Source organism: Oryctolagus cuniculus, chromosome 7, assembly GCF_964237555.1.
Source record: "Oryctolagus cuniculus chromosome 7, mOryCun1.1, whole genome shotgun sequence".
In the NCBI taxonomy this organism is placed as follows: domain Eukaryota; kingdom Metazoa; phylum Chordata; class Mammalia; order Lagomorpha; family Leporidae; genus Oryctolagus; species Oryctolagus cuniculus.
This window is the reverse complement of record NC_091438.1, coordinates 114161871-114179340: the sequence shown is the minus strand read 5'-3', so window position 1 is coordinate 114179340 and position 17470 is coordinate 114161871. Positions and strand designations below refer to the sequence as shown.

At 45.1% G+C, this 17470-nt stretch overlaps 1 long non-coding RNA gene across 1 annotated transcript; it reads left to right on the top strand.

Moving 5' to 3' along the window:
- The first annotated feature begins 438 nt into the window (after positions 1–438).
- On the top strand, positions 439–942 carry LOC138850423 (uncharacterized). The gene is made up of 2 exons (XR_011390161.1): positions 439–623; positions 761–942. It is a non-coding gene; the product is annotated as an uncharacterized lncRNA (long non-coding RNA).
- The last annotated feature ends 16528 nt before the right edge of the window (positions 943–17470 follow it).

Sequence of the window (17470 nt, the reverse complement as noted above, 5' to 3'; positions counted from 1 at the left end):
AAAAGAGGGGCTTTTAGTCCAAATCCACTTTCTTTACAGCGCCTCTTTCGCTGAAGATCAAATCAGAGTTTCCGTCCTCTTCCCTTCGGGCCGGCTCGCACACAGTTGCTTTGGAGATGAGACAGAACCAGAACAGGGCTGGTGTGTGTTGTTCCACCACACCTCTTTTTCCCAGGATTTCAAAGGCAGGGGCCCATTTATCTAGAAACTCGAATTCTCAACAGGGGACTGTGATCGAAGCTGGAGCGCAGAATGCTGCCTGGGAAGGCTGAGACAACACTGGCAGTGTTTATATCCAGTTCCGGAGACCTGGTTAGAAAAATATTTTTAAAAAGCGGAAGGAAGAGTAACTATGCACTCAGAAAACTTGGGCTCCTCATGCAGGGAACTTTTGCCCTTAGATTCTGTTCCCAGGAATGGACATGTGCAGCCCCCAGCTGCCTTTGGGAGATGAAAGGGAATCTTTTGAGTATTTCCTCCTATTGTCTGTGCTTTCTCCCTGCTTCGTCACCGTCCTACTTGTTATTGGAATTTGATTAATGTGGGGTTTTCCCCTCTCCTAAAAACAATGAAGAAAGAAGAGCTGGCGAAGCTGAGCAGGAAAGACCTGTGCTTACTCCGAGGTGAGTAACTCTCATGTGTCTTGGAACGGTTAGATGCTTCCAGTTGAGTTTGCGTTTCAAAAAGGAAAACACCTAAGCATGCAGAGAAGGGAGAGCCGGGCCATTCATCTGGCTCAGAAGGGGCTTCTTTTTTACAGGAAGAGATCGGTGGACTGAACATGACCCGGGAGCTGGAAGACTTCAGCCCAAGCCTTGAACTTTGCCAAGTTCATCAGCGAAACTAGGAACTGTCTAAGTTTTGTGTTCTCTTTTGAAAACTGAATGGGATAGGAAACATGAAATGTCTGGGGCATGGTTTCAAATGTCTTTTTCCTTCTTTCTCCCTCCTACTTACACACTCTCTGCCTTAGTCTGTTTGTGTCGCTATAGCAAAGCACTTGAGACTGCATACTTTATAAAGAAAAGAAGTTTATTTTGGCTGGCCATTCTATCCAAGATCAGATGGCTATGCCTGGTTGGCCCACATGCTGCTTCACTTCATGATGAAAAAATGTACTCATAGAAGGGCAGTGTTTGGCATGTGCAACCTTGCACTCATACATTTGATCAAGGCACTATCGTGTGCTAGGAAGTACTCTAAATGGTGGTGGGGGTGGGGGTTTGAGTTCCAAATTGTTGAAGATGATCTTCACTAGTTGTGGAAAAGTTTTGAACTCCAGGTAATTATTAAAATCAGTGGATAGAAGGCCGGCGCCGCGGCTCACTAGGCTAATCCTCCGCCTAGCGGCGCCAGCACACCAGGTTCTAGTCCCGGTCGGGGCGCCGGATTCTGTCCCGGTTGCCCCTCTTCCAGGCCAGCTCTCTGCTGTGGCCAGGGAGTGCAGTGGAGGATGGCCCATGTGCTTGGGCCCTGCACCCCATGGGAGACCAGGAAAAGCACCTGGCTCCTGGCTCCTGCCATCGGATCAGCGCGGTGCGCCGGCCGCAGCGCGCCAACCGCGGCGGCCATTGGAGGGTAAACCAACGGCAAAGGAAGACCTTTCTCTTTGTCTCTCACTGTCCACTCTGCCTGTCAAAAAAAAAAATCAGTGGATAGAAACAGTAATATTAAGTATATGGAGAGCACCTGAGGATTTGATTGGTGTATGGCCCAAGAACGTGCCAACTGGGTAATTTCAGGAGAATCCTCATTTAGGGTGTGAGGAAAGGTTAGAGGAAGCAATGAAGGGCAGCCCTGGATCCCAGGGGCTGGCAGCAGATCATTCCCAGCACAGAAAGGATGGAGGAAAAGAGCAGTGTGGAACCAGGAGAAGGGAAGCGTGCTGAGAAGATGGCGGCTTCGTGGGAGCACGGTCTTTGACAGAAGAATGCAGCCAGCCCAGAGCAACCTGATGGAGAAGGAGCCAAGAGAGCAACCCTAGCCCCTGATTCTCCTCTTAGTTTCTCATCCCCTTCTGGTGGCTTCCATTGGCCAAACCCAACTGGGAGCTGAGGGTGCAGGAACCCATTCCTATCCCCTATCAGGTCAGCCTCCTGGGACACAGAAGAAAATACAGAAGTATAGAGAGGGATCTGAATGGACAAGTGGAATATCCAGCCCAGGGGTCCGTGAAACACTGAATCCAAATTCTCCTCCGAAATTGCTTAGAGTCCGGGAAGGAAGACCAGCCTTTACCCGAGGTTCACAACACAGGACAAGGTGGGTGAGGCTATTACAGTAGGTTTGAGCTGGACTAGATGTCATGTTGAATTTGTCACACAGGCTGCAGTAGCTTCCCAAGGTCTCACAGAGCCTGTGCTTTTCAAAGCAGGTATTGAAGACTCTCTACACCGGAGGCTCCAATCATATGCCCTCTTCTCTTGTGGTATGAAGGCCAAATTGGATTGCTCACAGTAACTGTGCCTTCCTAAGCATGGTTAGGCCTCTCTGTATCCAGCCCAGCAGTCCCTGCCTCTGGCCTTCCCCCATCTCACTTCAGCACTCAATGTGCATGCCACCTGCTCACTTCCATGCAGAATTTTTGCATGGTCTCCCTTAACCTTCCGCAGTGTGGTGCTTTCTTGTCTGGGTAGGGCATACTCTATTCAGCAAATATTTACTGAATGTCTATTGGTCCCTGGTGCTGTGCAGAAAGGGACCACAAAGGGAGCAAGAGTTGGTTCTTGCCCTGAAGAAACTCATATTCTTTCTGGGATTAGAATTTTCCTCTTAGTTGGCCAATTTACCTCTCAACTATGGGTATGCTGAGGGCAGGGAATCTGCTTAATTATTTTTGGTGCTCTCAGTGATGAGTAATTGAAGTCTTTTGGAAAATGTGGCGCATTAGAAGAAATCAAGATACAGAGGGAAGGAAAGAAATAATAAACAAATTAATTTATTCCACAATGGTTTGCTAAGTGCCTAGGCTGTGCCAGGCCCTGATGGACAAGGAGACACACATGTACAGGAGACACACATGCAGAGAGATGTGTATGTTGGGGAGGGGGAGATGTGAGGACTAAAGAATTGGTAGTGATATCTGCAGAGCTTTGAGGACAAATCAGAGGATACACTTCTTTTTTAAGTTTTATTTATTTTATTTGTTTGAAAGGCAGAGAGACTAGGGCAAGGGAGAAGTGTTTGTTTACCCTCCAACCCTCCAAATGCCCACAACAGCCTGACTGGACAAGGCTGAAGTCAGGAGCCTGGAACTCAATTCAGATCTCCCATGTGAGTGTCAGGAACCTAGGTACTTGCTTCCTCCCAAAGTGCACATTAGCAGGAAGCTAGATTCTGGAGTGAGTCAGGACTCAAACCTAGACACTCTGAATTGGGATGTGGGCATTTCAAACTATGCCAAACTCTTGCCCCAGGATGTCCCTCTTGACCAGCTTTTTGAACTGGGGTTTTCTGAACTCAGAGGATATACGAGACCTGTATCGATGGCTCTCTGTAGATGCCCAGCTGAGCAAGAGGGACTCTTCAAACCATTTCTGAGAGCAGGTGATTTTTGCAATTGAGGGCTTGTAGGCATATGGTATTTGGATGATATAATTTCTTTAATTGAAAGTGTTATCTTAACCAGGGAGTTTTGCAAAACCCCAAAACAAAGACATCTGTTGCTGTTTTTGTTCTTTTCCCCAGCAAACAATCTGGTGGTGAAAAATAGGAATGACTAAATAGAACGCCAGGAAAAATTGTGGATTTGAAAAACAAACCCCTCTGTCTTTAAGAGGGAGACAATTAATCAAGTGATAAGTCAGGCAGCTTCTGAACAGGATCTTCTTTGTGATCCTGGGTCATTATAACTCAACTTTTTATATCAACAATTATGAACACAGAAGCAACGGGATGAGCTTGGGGAGAATTTAGTGCATTTCTCTGTTGTCCATGAGCTTAACTCTAAGGCCAGAGTCTGCGATCCACTTGCCTCCTGAAATCTCCTCTTGATGTTCTACAGGCACCTTGGTCTCGGATGACCAAAGCTGATCTCATCAGTCCACTGGAACCTGCTTCTCTTGAATTCTCCATTTTTGCCGTGTGTTCCACCAAGTCAGAAATCTCTCAGGGTTTTGTGTCTCCTGGAGACCAAGCATAAGCTGAAAATGAAGACCTCTTGGTTCCCCTTGGAAAGATTCTCCATTTGGCTGCCTCTTCCTCACCCCCACCGCCTCTGCTTTACCCCCCCACTGCTCTGCATCCCTTTCCTAGGTTACTGCAATGGCCCTGCCTCTCTCCTGGTCTCTACCTAAGTTTGGTCTTGCATGGCAGGAAGCAGAATCCATCTCATGTGATTCCCAATGAAGAGACATTAATAAAGTGGCTACATAGAGCTGTAAGGACTGGGCTAATGGACACAGATACCAGCAGCAGCACCCAGATTCCAGCAACAATGAGAAGCTATTGTCACCTCTGGGACTAGAAGGAAACAGAGACACTGAAGGCTGGTAAGGACCAGAACCATGGAGGTAGGGCTGCCCAGGCACAACTACCCGAGGCCGTGTAGAAGCAGGAGGGAAACAGAAGGAATCACGCAATGCTCTCTCTTTTCACCCTCTCTCTCTTGGTGCTTTCTGTGGGTTGAACACAGAAGTTTAGTTCAAGAGAGCCCAAGATGCAGCCTGCGAGGGTCAGAGCAGGACAGAAGATGGGCAGAGTGGATTGGGGACATGGAAGAGGAAGATGGAAAATAACCAGCCTGTCCCCTCTCACCCACTCTGCACTGGATACCCAAGTACTAGTCCCAACCCTGACCTTGTCTCTCCTCAGATAGAACTGCTTTAGAAATTGGTCATTGCACTCAGGGTAAAACACACTGAAAACATCTTGCTGTCCTGAATCTCCAGGGCTGGATACATGTTTCTTTCCTGGAATACCCTTCATCTCTCTGCCCAAACCCTCCCAACAGCATCTCTCTGGTGAACTGCAAATCTTCCTTCCAAATCTAGTTCAGATACCATCTTCTCCAGGAATCGGTCTCTAACCTCCTTGCTCTCCGACCTGAATTAATCACTCCTAGCCCTGAAAATCTCTATTATAAAACAAGCTCTATTATAAATCTCTATTATAAAACATTCAAAAGGCAGAGATAGAGACAGGGACAGAGAGACAGAGATGAGAGCACTCCTATGTGCTGTTTCACTCCCCAAATGCCTGCAATGTCTGGGTCTGAGCTTGGGCCAGAGCCCAGAGCCAGGAACACAATCCAAATCTCCCATGTGGGTGACAGGAACCCAATTACTTAGATCTGGACTGTTGGGAAGCTGAGTCAGGGGCTGGAGCTGAGAAGCAGACCCAGGTTTTCTGATATGGGACACAGGTGTCTTAACTGCCAGGCTAAACACCTGCTCCTATTTTTGTTCTGTGGACAGACTTTGTGGGTTTTTTTCTATTTTTCGAGAATAAATCTTATTGTGTATATTTGAGGTGTATAAAATGATGTTATGAGATACATAGAGGTAGTCAAATGTTTACCATAGTGACATAGATTAACATATCATTTTACATACTTTTTTGTGACAAAAGCAGTTAAATTTTTAATAAAAATTCCTAATACATTTTATTAATCTTAGAACTCATGTTGTATGTTAGATCTCTAGACTTATTCACCCTCTAGAAATCTTCTATTTTCTATCCTTTTACCTGTATCTCCCCATTTCTCCTCCTTCTGTCTGCCTATGGTACCCACTGTTTCATTCTGGATCTTTGTATATTTCAGCACTGTTTTCTCTTAAAAATAGGTATATTCAGGCCGGCACCACGGCTCAATAGGCTAATCATCCACCTAGCGGCGCTGGCACACTGGGTTCTAGTCCCAGTCAGGGCACCGGATTCTGTCCCGGTTGCCCCTCTTCCAGGCCAGCTCTCTGCTGTGGCCAGGGAGTGCAGTGGAGGATGGCCCAAGTGCTTGGGCCCTGCACCCCATGGGAGACCAGGAGAAGCACCTGGCTCCTGCCTTAGGATCAGTGGGATGTGCCGGCCGCAGCGCGCCAGCCATGGCAGCCATTGGAGGGTGAACCAATGGCAAAAAGGAAGACCTTTCTCTCTGTCTCTTTCTCTCACTATCCACTCTGCATGTCCAAAAAAAAAAAAAAAAAAAAAAACAAAAAAACAAACAAACAAAAACAAAAACCATACATTCTATAAATAGGGGAGATTATGCAATATTTTTCTCTGTGTGCCTGGCTTATTTCATTTAGCACGATGTCCCCAGGCCCATCCATGTTGTGGCAAAGGACAAAATCTCTTCCTTTTTTAAGATTGAATAATAGGGGCCAGCACTGTGGCATAGTGGATGAAGCTGCCGCCTGCAATGCTAGTATCCCATATGGGCGCCGGTTCGAGACCTGGCTGCTCCACTTATGATCCAGCTCTCTGCTATGGCCTGGCAAAACAGTAGAGGATGGCCCAAGTCTTTGGGCCCCTGCACCTGTCTGGGAGATCCGGAGGAGGCTCCTGGCTCCTGGCTTTGGATTGGGACTGCTCCGGCCACTGCAGCCACCTGGGGAGTGAACCAGCGGATGGAAGACATCTCTCTGTCTCTGCCTCTGAGTCTCTAATTCTGCCTTTCAAATAATTAAAATAAAGCTTTAAAAAAAAGACTGAATAATATTGCATTGTATATACAAGGGTAGTTCAAAAAGTTTGTGGAAAATGGACTTCATAGATGAATTTATTTTGGTGCAGAAATTTTTGAACTCCATGCATATCAGAGAACTTCAAGAAGTTCATGGAAAATACTTGTGAAGAAACTATGCATGGATTTCAAAAAAATTTGCATCAAAATAGACTTATATTTTAATTTCATTTTCCACAAACTTTATGAAGTACTCTCATTTATAACACATTTTCTTTATCTGTTGACCAATATTTAGGTGGTTTCTATATGTTGACCATTGTGAGTAACGCTGCAATGAACATGGAAGCGTGGATACCTTTCTGAAGTAGTGATTTCATATCCTTTGGGTATATATCAAGAGGGATTATTGGGTCGTATGATAGTTCTATTCTGAATTTCTTTAGGAACATCTGTACTGTTTTCCATAATGACTGTTCCAATCTATATTCCCACCAACAATGTGCCCAGGTTCCCTTTTCTCTATACCCTTGCCAACATGTGTTATCTCTTGTCTTTTTGATAACAGGCATTGAGTCATAGTAGTTTTAACTTGCATTTCCCTGCTAGTTATTGATGCTGAGCCTGTTTGCATATACCTACTGGTCATTTTTACGTCTTCCTTGGAGAAATGTCTGTTTGGGTACTTTGCCAGTATTTAAATAAGGTTATTTGCTTTTCTACTATTGAATTGTAATTTGTGCTCAAATCTGTCTGTAGCCTACAGCCCTACTGGTAGCTGCTTGAAGGTGAAGACTGGCTATTATTTATCTTGGAATCCCAGCTGGTTCTCATAGTGCATGAAACATTAAATCTGTCCAGTAAACACTTGTGGAAGAAAGGAGAGAAAGAAAGAGGGAGGAAAAGAAGGCAGATAGGCAGCCAGGTAAGAGGGAAGAGGAAGGAAGAGGAGGGAAGGGGAAGGGAAGGGAGGGGAGGGAGGGAAAGGAAGGGGAAGAAAAGGGAGGGAAGTAGAAAGGAGGAGAGGGAAGGGAGGGGAGGCGAGGAGGGGGACATTGTTCTAACTGTTCAAAGCACTTTTTTTATTTTTTATTTTATTTATTTATTTGTTTATTTATTTTGACAGGTAGAGTGGACAGTGAGAGAGAGAGACAGAGAGAAAGGTCTTCCTTTGCCGTTGGTTCACCCTCCAATGGCCGCCGTGGCCGGCGTGCTGCGGCCAGCGCACCACGCTGATCCGATGGCAGGAGCCAGGTACTTATCCTGGTCTCCCATGGGGTGCAGGGCCCAAGCACTTGGGCCATCCTCCACTGCACTCCCTGGCCACAGCAGAGAGCTGGCCTGGAAGAGGGGCAACCGGGACAGAATCTGGCGCCCCGACCGGGACTAGAACCTGGTGTGCTGGCGCCGCAAGGTGGAGGATTAACCTAGTGAGCCGCAGCGCCGGCCAAAGCACTTTCAAATACCTTACCATCTCTGACGTTCGTAAGCAGCCTGCGTGTTGGACTGGGGATGGAAACTTAGGCTGAGGACAGTGGGTCTCCTAAAGGGATAGGAAGAGGCTGGGGAAGATGGCAGTGGAAGCGTTTAGGATTAGGACTCAGGATTGTGTTGGAGCCTCCTGCCTGTCTCTCATTTCCTGGCTGTGTGTTCTTTGCTGAGTCAGTTTCGCTTCTGTTGATGGGGGTAATGACAACCCATCCCAGAGTGTGGGTGAGGCATCATGTGAGGCTGTTTCATGCACTAGATGAGGCTAGACAAGTGGAAAGGCTATTAAAGAGCACTCATCTGCTATATTAAAATAGATGCCCCTTAAAAAAATAATAATTTTATATGAATGGAAGAGTTCAGAAAGAGAGAGATCTTCCATCCCCAAATGGCCGCAACAGCCAGAGCTGGGACAGACAGGAGCCAATAACTTCTTCTGGGTCTCCTACTGGGTGCAGGGGCACAAGCACTTGGGCCAACTTCCACTGCTTTCCCAGGCATATTAGCAGGGAGCTGGACTGGAAGCGGAGCAGCCAGGAATTGAACCGGTGCCCACGTGGGATGCAGGCACTGCAGGCGGCGGCTTTACTCACTGCACCACACACTGGCTCCTCATCTGCTTTTTAACTAGTTCTGATTGATTGACATTCTTAAAGTTGTCTGACCTTATGTGCCCAAACTAACAGAATGCTGGGGAAGATCTCACCGTGCGGAAGATGCGTTCTGGATTGTTAGGTTATGAGAGCAGATTCAGAAGATGCCTGGAGCCCTTCTAACCCTATCTGATCTCATGCTGCGGTCACCCGCACAGCTTCCCCGATAAGTAGACACAGGCTTCACATTATCTGTGGCAGCCCACTGAGGGCCAGCTAGCCCTTCCATCTGTAGAAGACTCTGGGTTCCAGAAACTTCTTCCATTGAGTGGAAATCTGTGGCTTTTTGTTTGTTTTTGGATTTACTTATTTATTTGAAAGAGAGAGAGAGAGAGAGAGAGATTCTCTCCAATCTTTCACTCCCCAAATGCTTGCTATAGCTGAGGCTGGGTCAGGCCAAGGCAAGGAGCCTGGAACTTCATCTGGGTCTCCCACATGGGTGACAGGGACCCAGGTACTTGGGCCCTCCCCCGCTGCTTTCCCAGGTGCATTTTTCAGGGAGCTGGCTCAGAAGCAGAGCAGCTGGGTGTGAACTGTGCTCTGATATGGGATGCTGGTGTCGTAAGCCCGGCTTAGCCTGCTGTGCCACAGTGCGGGCTCCCTGTCTAACTGTTTAACACTGATTGTGGTACCACCCAGAGGAGGCCTATGCTCATTCCTTTGCAGGAGCACAGCCCTTTGGAAGTGCAGGCAGCTCTCGGCCCTCTGAGTGGTTTTCTCTTCCTGGCCAAGCAGCTTCCGTTCCCCCGCTGTTCTTCATTAGAGAGACTGCGAGGCCTTTTACTCCTCTGAGGGTCACATTGGAGCTTTCCTCTCTGCTGGTGTTTCTCATTCGGGCCAGTGACAAGCCACTTGACCACCTCATCTGATGACATTGACACCACAGCAAGCCACAATGCATCCAAAACAATGGCCACAAGCAACAGAGGTGCCCACATGTCCAGATAAGGAAGCCAAGGCTCTGAGCCGGCACCTGCCCTACTTTGATACATAGAGCTCAGAGATTATGTGTAGAGCTGCCTGACTTCTAGAGCCTGTGTGTTTTTCTACTGCCAACTCAACAGCAATCAGCTGAGAAGATAGGCTGAGACTAGGTTCTAATCGTTGACAGTGACTTGCGTATTAGAAGCACTTGAAAAATGGTAAATATTCTCATCATCATCATCGTGCAATGTTTTATAAAACTTGGCAACGGATTAATTTTCCCAGTCACGCTGAGAACTACAGATAAGGATTTTGGAATTCCATAGGCTGATTTTGTTCTAAGTTTGGTCTGTGTGCTGGTGTCCATCTGTAAATCCTCATGGGTCCTTGCCAGGATAAGGACTAAAATGGAGAGAGAGCACTGACGAATTTTAGAGCAATTTGACATCACCATGGCATCCAGGAGTGTGACTGTGTATTTTAGAAAAGTGTCAGTTGGCCACAGATTGAAACGTAAAACCTGGTTCTCTACCACAGGCACTTTTAGAAGCACTGATACAGATCATTCATTCAATGTTTGACCAGTTCCATTTCATTTGGAATTCACTTGGATAATAGGATCAGTTCCGTTCAGTTTGGAAAACAGTAGTTACATCCACTGTGTGCTGTGTGTTCTCCCAGGATCTGTGGAGGAAAGCAGGGATAAGAAAGGCCTGGGGCCTTCCCATATCACTCCGCATAAGAATGTGCACAGATTAGCCGCAGACTTGTGTTGATGCCAAATTGGTTTCACTTGAACATACACTTGCAGTTCTGCAGGCTACCTACTGGTGGCTGGCTGTGGGAATCTTGAAGCAAGAATGTCTGAACCCTTGACCTGCAATTGTGTCCCTAAGCAATGCAAGAGGAAGGCTCCTCCTTTCAGGTCTCCAAGACTGAGCTCTCCCAGGAACTGGCTTGTGGTATTCAACCATGTGCTTGCTTGCTTTCTTGTTTTTTTCCTTCCACGTGGTCTTGTCTTGTCAATGGGGCTGCTTACTCTTTGAGAGTGGAGGCCATCTCCCAGACCACTTGTCCTCACAATCAAAGACATATTTTCTTCAGACTTAATTTTTCTGAAGTTGATATGGATCTTACAGGTGATAATGTGCATGTGATGTAATCTTCCCTTCCTCAACCTAAAAGTTAGTGAATCAATGGTGCTTCCTAAAATTAATGGCATCTTAGAATTTAATACTGTAAAATCTGTGGTACTAAAATTGCCCTCAGCACTCTGTTGGACATAGAAAATGTTCTATTAATATTCCCTGGTAGAATTATTACTTCTACTTTTTGAAAACATAATTTGTACTCACGCAGGGACCAGAGCATTGGGTGGAAACTGAAGATTTTGTGTCTACAGTTGAAACAATAGCTCGTTTACTAATATATCCCTAACAGCACTCGTTCCCAGTTGATGACTTTATTCTACCTTCCAGATGAGGAAGCCTAGGCTTGGAGGTAGAGGCTGCTATTTGCCTGGGTCAGGAGCTGGTTACTTGCTGAACCGAGACTCCATGCAATTTCCACTCGACCAACCTGGTAATCTGTGTACACTGCAAAGTCCAAGTAAAAAGTTACTCTTTCAGGAAGACCATTTAGTTTTCTTCTCTATATAATGGTGATCTTTGTCTTCTCTACACCTCTCTGACACTTAACCTGTGTCAATCCAATGACCTTAATGCTTTTTGTCTTTAATGCTACTTGTGCATGTCTTGGTTCCCACCATTAGATACCAGTTTGTTGAAAGGCAGCTAAGGGACTAGTCACTAGCCTCTATTAGGAGACACTGGCAACTTGCCCCCTGTCTTACGGTGTTTCTTTTATGAAACACAGTTTACCCACCAACTACCTATGCATGTGGTGCATCTGTGATAGAGGGTCTGGTTCCAAGTGAGATCCAGTGAGACTACATGTACTGGGATGATTTGCTTTTGAACGCATCCTACCTTAATATGATTGTTTGTTTACTAAAAGTAATATGGACCCCATATAAGTAATAAGTACTTGGGGTTGTAATTATAAATACATACATATTTCCCTAGAGTACAATGGAACAGTCCCACTAATAGTAATAAAACAAACATTTCTCTTATGTTGCTCAGTCTCATAACAATTCTGTAAGGCATGTAACCTCAAGCCCATTAGCTGGGGTTGAGCAGCCCAAGGTACCCCCTTAGACCGAAGTTAGAATGTGGTCATTGATCTTTATATCTACACTATTTATTTATTTATTTTAAAGACAGAGTTACAGAGAGAGGTAGAGACAGAGAGAGAGAGAGGTCTTCCATCCGCTGGTTCACTCCCAGGTGGCCGCAATGGCTGGAGCCATCCCGATCCGAAGCCAGGAGCCAGGAGCCTCCTCTGCATCTCCCACTCAGGTGCAGGGGCCCAAGGACTTGGGCCATCTTCTGCTTTCCCAGGCCATAGCAGAGAGCTGGATCGAAGAGGAGAAGCTGGGACTAGAACCGGCGCACATATGAGATGCCTGCACTTCAGGCCAGGACTTTAACCCAATATTTACATTATTTTTAACAATACAATGAATGCTGTCACGTCTGTCTGTTACTTTCAGACTGCTGCTCTATCTAATGTAAACTCATTGTAGCATTCCCTGTTGGCCCAGTGTGTGATTGAAAGAACCTGTTACAGATCTGGTGTTCTCTAGGTAATATCTCAGGTGATCAACAGGCAGGTGATAGGCAACATCAGTCACATTTGCCCTGGAGGCAAAATGAACTATGAAGATAGAGAGTTACCCAAGAATGGCAAGGCCTGTTTCCCTGGCTGTTAGGCAGGGGTCTTATCTTCCATAGCGGGAGATGGAGAGAGCCCTGGGTAGTGGCAGCCACAGGTGCTCTGATTGGGGTCCTCATCCCTGCTATTCTGGCCCAGCATAGGTCTCGGCTGTGCTCAGAGCCTAAAGGAAGCTATGGGAACAGGCTCTACTGGGAGACATTGGCAACTGCCGTGTCCTGTAGTATTTCTGTGTTGTCGATGCACCCTGAATAGATCCTACCCCACAGATCTTGCCATAAGACTGCAAAGCCTGAACCAGATGTATTACGTAGTCCAGTACTTAGAAAACACATCCAGAGTGTGGACTATCCTGGGATCCCAAATGTTTGGAAATCTTTGCCCTTTCTTAAGCTGAGATTCCAGGTCTTGATCACTAGCTAGAGAAATGGATCTCTACAAATAGTTCCCTGTGGCACAAGATTCCCAGTGATGACGCTCAAATGGAAATGCAGCTTTTTAGAAAGAAAAATTCCCTTGAGAACCTAGGGGAGTTTATGACTTTTAGATGGCTGTTACTTCAGCTGTGCGATGGGAATTACTATGTAACTGGCACAGTTCAAGGCAATTTAATGGAGAAGGGGGTATATCTCAAAGTGACAGCCTGGGGGTATGTCTATGACCTATCAATTCTGATTAAAAGGTGAGAATGAGGGGAATAGATATCATTGAAGCATTTAGTTTATCTATCAGCCTTGTAAAGCCACTCGAAGGTGTCCATACCCACGTTTCTGCAGTTCCTGTCTCTGATGGGAAACTCACACTCAGGCTCTTGCAACCTCTGCAATCACAACACATTTGGTGGAATGCTTTCCTGCTACCATCTTGAAATGCTTAATAATTTTGAAAAAGGAGCCCCACATTTTCTTTTTGCACTGGTTCCCACAAAGAAAGTCCAGTGTACCACACCAAGTTCCTGGAGGCAGCTGCTAAGGTTTCCTACTTTCCTTCTGTTGTGGCCATTTGTTCTGATTCTGCCTTTGATGCCGAAACGTGGAGAGGAATCCCTCTTTTGGCCAAGGTGCTGAAGATACTTAGAAGCTGCTGTTCTCTTCTCTCTCTCTAACCATGCTCTTCTCTTTTCTTTCCCCATTGCCTTGGGTGTCACTATTGCTATACATTCTAGTTGGATGTGAAATGATGTTTATTTCTCATCTGTATTGCCTTCTTATACTGGCATTACACTATTTTAATAATTATATTTTATTAATATTATATTTTAATAATTACAGTCTTGTGATATGATCTAAACCTTGTAAAGGGGAGTCTTCATTACTTGTACAAATCAGCACTGTATTTCTCCTCTCTAGTTGTCAAGATAATTTTCTGAATAAAGGCTGCTTGGTCATTGTGAATTATTCTTTTTATTTTACCATGGAATTCAACTCACTACCATTTACTTTGAAGTTTTACAAACATTTGAACATGTGAAGTTGAGCGATAATATCCTTTTTTGGTGTTATCTGTCAGATTTCAATGTAAGGATTTATGATAGCTCTATAAAATAAATGAGATAACTTTTCATATTTCTCCATGCTATAGAACACTTTATGCAGCCTGGAAATCTTTTTCGTTAAAGTGTAGAAGAATTCACCATATAAGGCTTGGAGGCTGCGAGGCTGAGGCGGAGGATAACCCTGAAGACAATTTTCTTGAACTGTGACTTGGTCATTGCTATCTATGTGCATTTCTTTTCTATTTCTTATGAACCAATTTTGTGATTTTCATTTTCCCACAAGTTATCTCCATTAATAAATTTTTCAAAATTTTCAGTACCTAACTATGTATAGCATTATTTGTGCATTTATGTCTTCTATATGTATTGTGTTCTTCTGCATTAAACAATTTTTTCTTGAATAGATTTGTGTCGCTCCCCCTCTTCGTGGAGGAACGACACTAAACCCTGCCTAGGCTTCCTATCCAAGTCACGGCCCCATTATGTCGCTCCCCCTCTTCGTGGAGGAACGACACAGGACCCTGCCTAGGCTTCATATCCGAGTCACAGCACCATTATGTCGCTCCCCCTCTTCGTGGAGGAACGACACAGGACCCTGCCTAGGCTTCCTATCCGAGTCACGGCCCCATTATGTCGCTCCCCCTCTTCGTGGAGGAACGACACAGGACCCTGCCTAGGCTTCATATCCGAGTCACAGCACCATTATGTCGCTCCCCCTCTTCGTGGAGGAACGACACAGGACCCTGCGCTGTTCTTTTGTCTGCTCGGCCCTCCCCAGGTTTGCTGCTGGTTCTTCCCGGGTTGGCTACCGTCCCTTCCACCTCCGTGGAAGGGCGGTTCCCCCTGCCACATTCCCCACTTCTGCGGGGGAGTGGCACACCGCCGGCCGGCTCTCTCGGGGGCTGCACAGGTGTTCCCCTTAGATGTTCCTGGTGCATGCCGTCTCTCTCCTCCTTTATAGTCCTCTTCCACCAATCCCAACTCTGCTACCCACACACCGAGTACACTGCTCTCCTCCAATCAGGAGCAGGTCCTGCTGCTTATTGGTTGAACTGGAGGCAGCTGTGTAGAAGCTGTTTCCTCCTCTCCCAGCGCCATATTGTGGGAGAGCAGATGCATAGAATAAGTCTTAATTCCAGTAACAGTCTAGTCCGAGTTGCTCCCAGTTGCTCCCCACAGATTTGTCAAAGGCTTGTAAAGGTATTTTGTTTTCATGTAGTCTTTGGGTTTATAGATAAAGTCATTGTAGGCTCTATTTTTGCTTTTAAATTAATTTTTGTCTTTATAGTTTCTTTTCTATTTCCCATCACCATTTCTTAGGGAAGAGGAGTTCATTAAAAAAAACCTTGTTGGTAAAAATGTTATATATTTCATTTTCTACTTAAAAATAATAATTTTTCTAAGTGAACTGAGGTGAATATCAAAAATCTTCATTTTCCATCTTTTTCACTATGCTCAAAATTGTTTGCAGTTGTCTTTGCCTTTCTGAGTTCATTACTGTTATGTCGTCACTGGGGAGTGCAAGTTTTATCAAAATGAAGGGCTCCTTCTTCCCTACCCCTGCTTTGGAGATCTGCTCGGCCTAACATTTAACTTCTGCTCTCTCTTTGTATTTATCTGACTTGAAGTGTTGCATCTTTATTATTTTAAACTTTCTGTGACATTTCATGTGCCTGTTTTTTATTTGGACAAACCACTGGTTTCTGTTTTAAAATCTAACCCAAGAATTTTTGTCCTTTACAAGCTCATTTCTGTTTATCCATGTATGTTTTATTGCTCCCTTACCATCCTGGCTAACAGTGGTTTATTAGGGCTTCATGTCTTTTTAAATTTTAACTTTTGTGAAACCTCGTTTTACTGCCTACAGCTCCCCATCCACTCTTCCCCCCACATTTCCAAATTTCTATTTCCCCAAGGAAATCAGCAAGGCAAGGTAGGATCAATTCAATCATATATTTCAATCATGATAGTTCATATTTATGTATCTAAGAAACCTAAGAACAAGAGTATGTTCATGGGATACTAAAAGAAACTTAAAAATGTAATGTGCGTTTTGATTAAAATAAATATGAATAAAATGTTTTTCCGATTATCTGATTGTTTCAAGAAATCACATTTTGATTCATCTGCTTAATGCAATCTAATATTGAATAATAGAAATACATAGTGTTCTTATAAGGTCTTATATATGTTTCATATATGAAACATAGACTATCATCCAAATAAAGCAGTATGTGTGAATTGTTTATAGCTATCTGTTCATCATTTTACTGCAGAAATGTTCCAGATTCTTTTGAAAAATTTTTATTTATTTATTTTCATGTTATCTGAAAGGGGGAGAGAGAGAAAGGAGAGACAGAGACATCTTCCATCTGCTAGTTCATTCCCCACATGCCTGTCACAGCCATGGCTGGGGCAGGCCAAAACCTGAAATTCCATTTGGGTCTCCAATTTGAGTGGCAAGTGCTTGAGTCATCATCTACCCAGCGTGCACATTATGAGGAAGCTGGATCAGAAGTGGAACTGGGACTTGAACACAGGCACCCTGATGTGGGGTGCAGGTGTCCCAAGTGGCATCTTAACTGCTGTGCCAAATGCCTGCCCCTGTTCTGGGTTCTTGAATCAGGAATCTCTTCTGAGCCCTCTAGCCATTCTACTGTATGGTGTACCATTTTACCATTTTTTTAACCAGAGCTTCATGTGTGTCATATGTTGTAATAACAAGGTAGGCACACACATACACACATGTTTTTCTTGTTCTATGTGTTAAATTACCTTTTAGGAAAAATATCCTGAGTTCCTTTTTACTTCTAATTTATTAATTACTCAGGCCAATAGCTATCACATGGATTACTAGCATCTCACAGAATATGATTAGGAAAATCTCCCTTAGGGACATCTGGTTCTGTCATAGTTCTGAGAGAGATAAAACCATAGTGTGCTGATAAACCTGCAGATAACATCATTCATCATCTAGAGGCATCTGCAAGACCTCTAGTGAACACTCGTGAAGGGCTCACTTTGGACGGGGCGCTGTGCTCACCTGGTGCGGCTAGAATGTGGACAGTGGTGTGCTCCTAGTCCTTGTGAAGCTCACTATTACCAATGGGTGGTCACGTGAAGGTGTGGTGAGTGTCACAGGGGACTCACAGCCGATGAGGGGGGACACAGAGAGTGGGGTAAAAAGGGGGCTGGGAGAATGGGCTCAAAGACGAGGGAATGATTTTGCATTGCAGAGGATGCCGGAGCCAGGAACTCCATCCTGGTCTCCCATGAGGATGGCAGGGGCCCAAGCATTTGGTCCATAGTTCACTGCTTTTCCAGGTGCAGTAGCAGGGAGATGGATTGGAAGTGGATCAGCTGGGACTCGAACTGGGGTTCCAATAAAAGATGCTGATGTTGCGGTTTAACCCGCTACGCCACAACACCGGCCCTTCTGTGGTGTTCTTGGGGTCTCTTCTTCTACTAAGTGGAATTTACTGAATATTAGCTGAA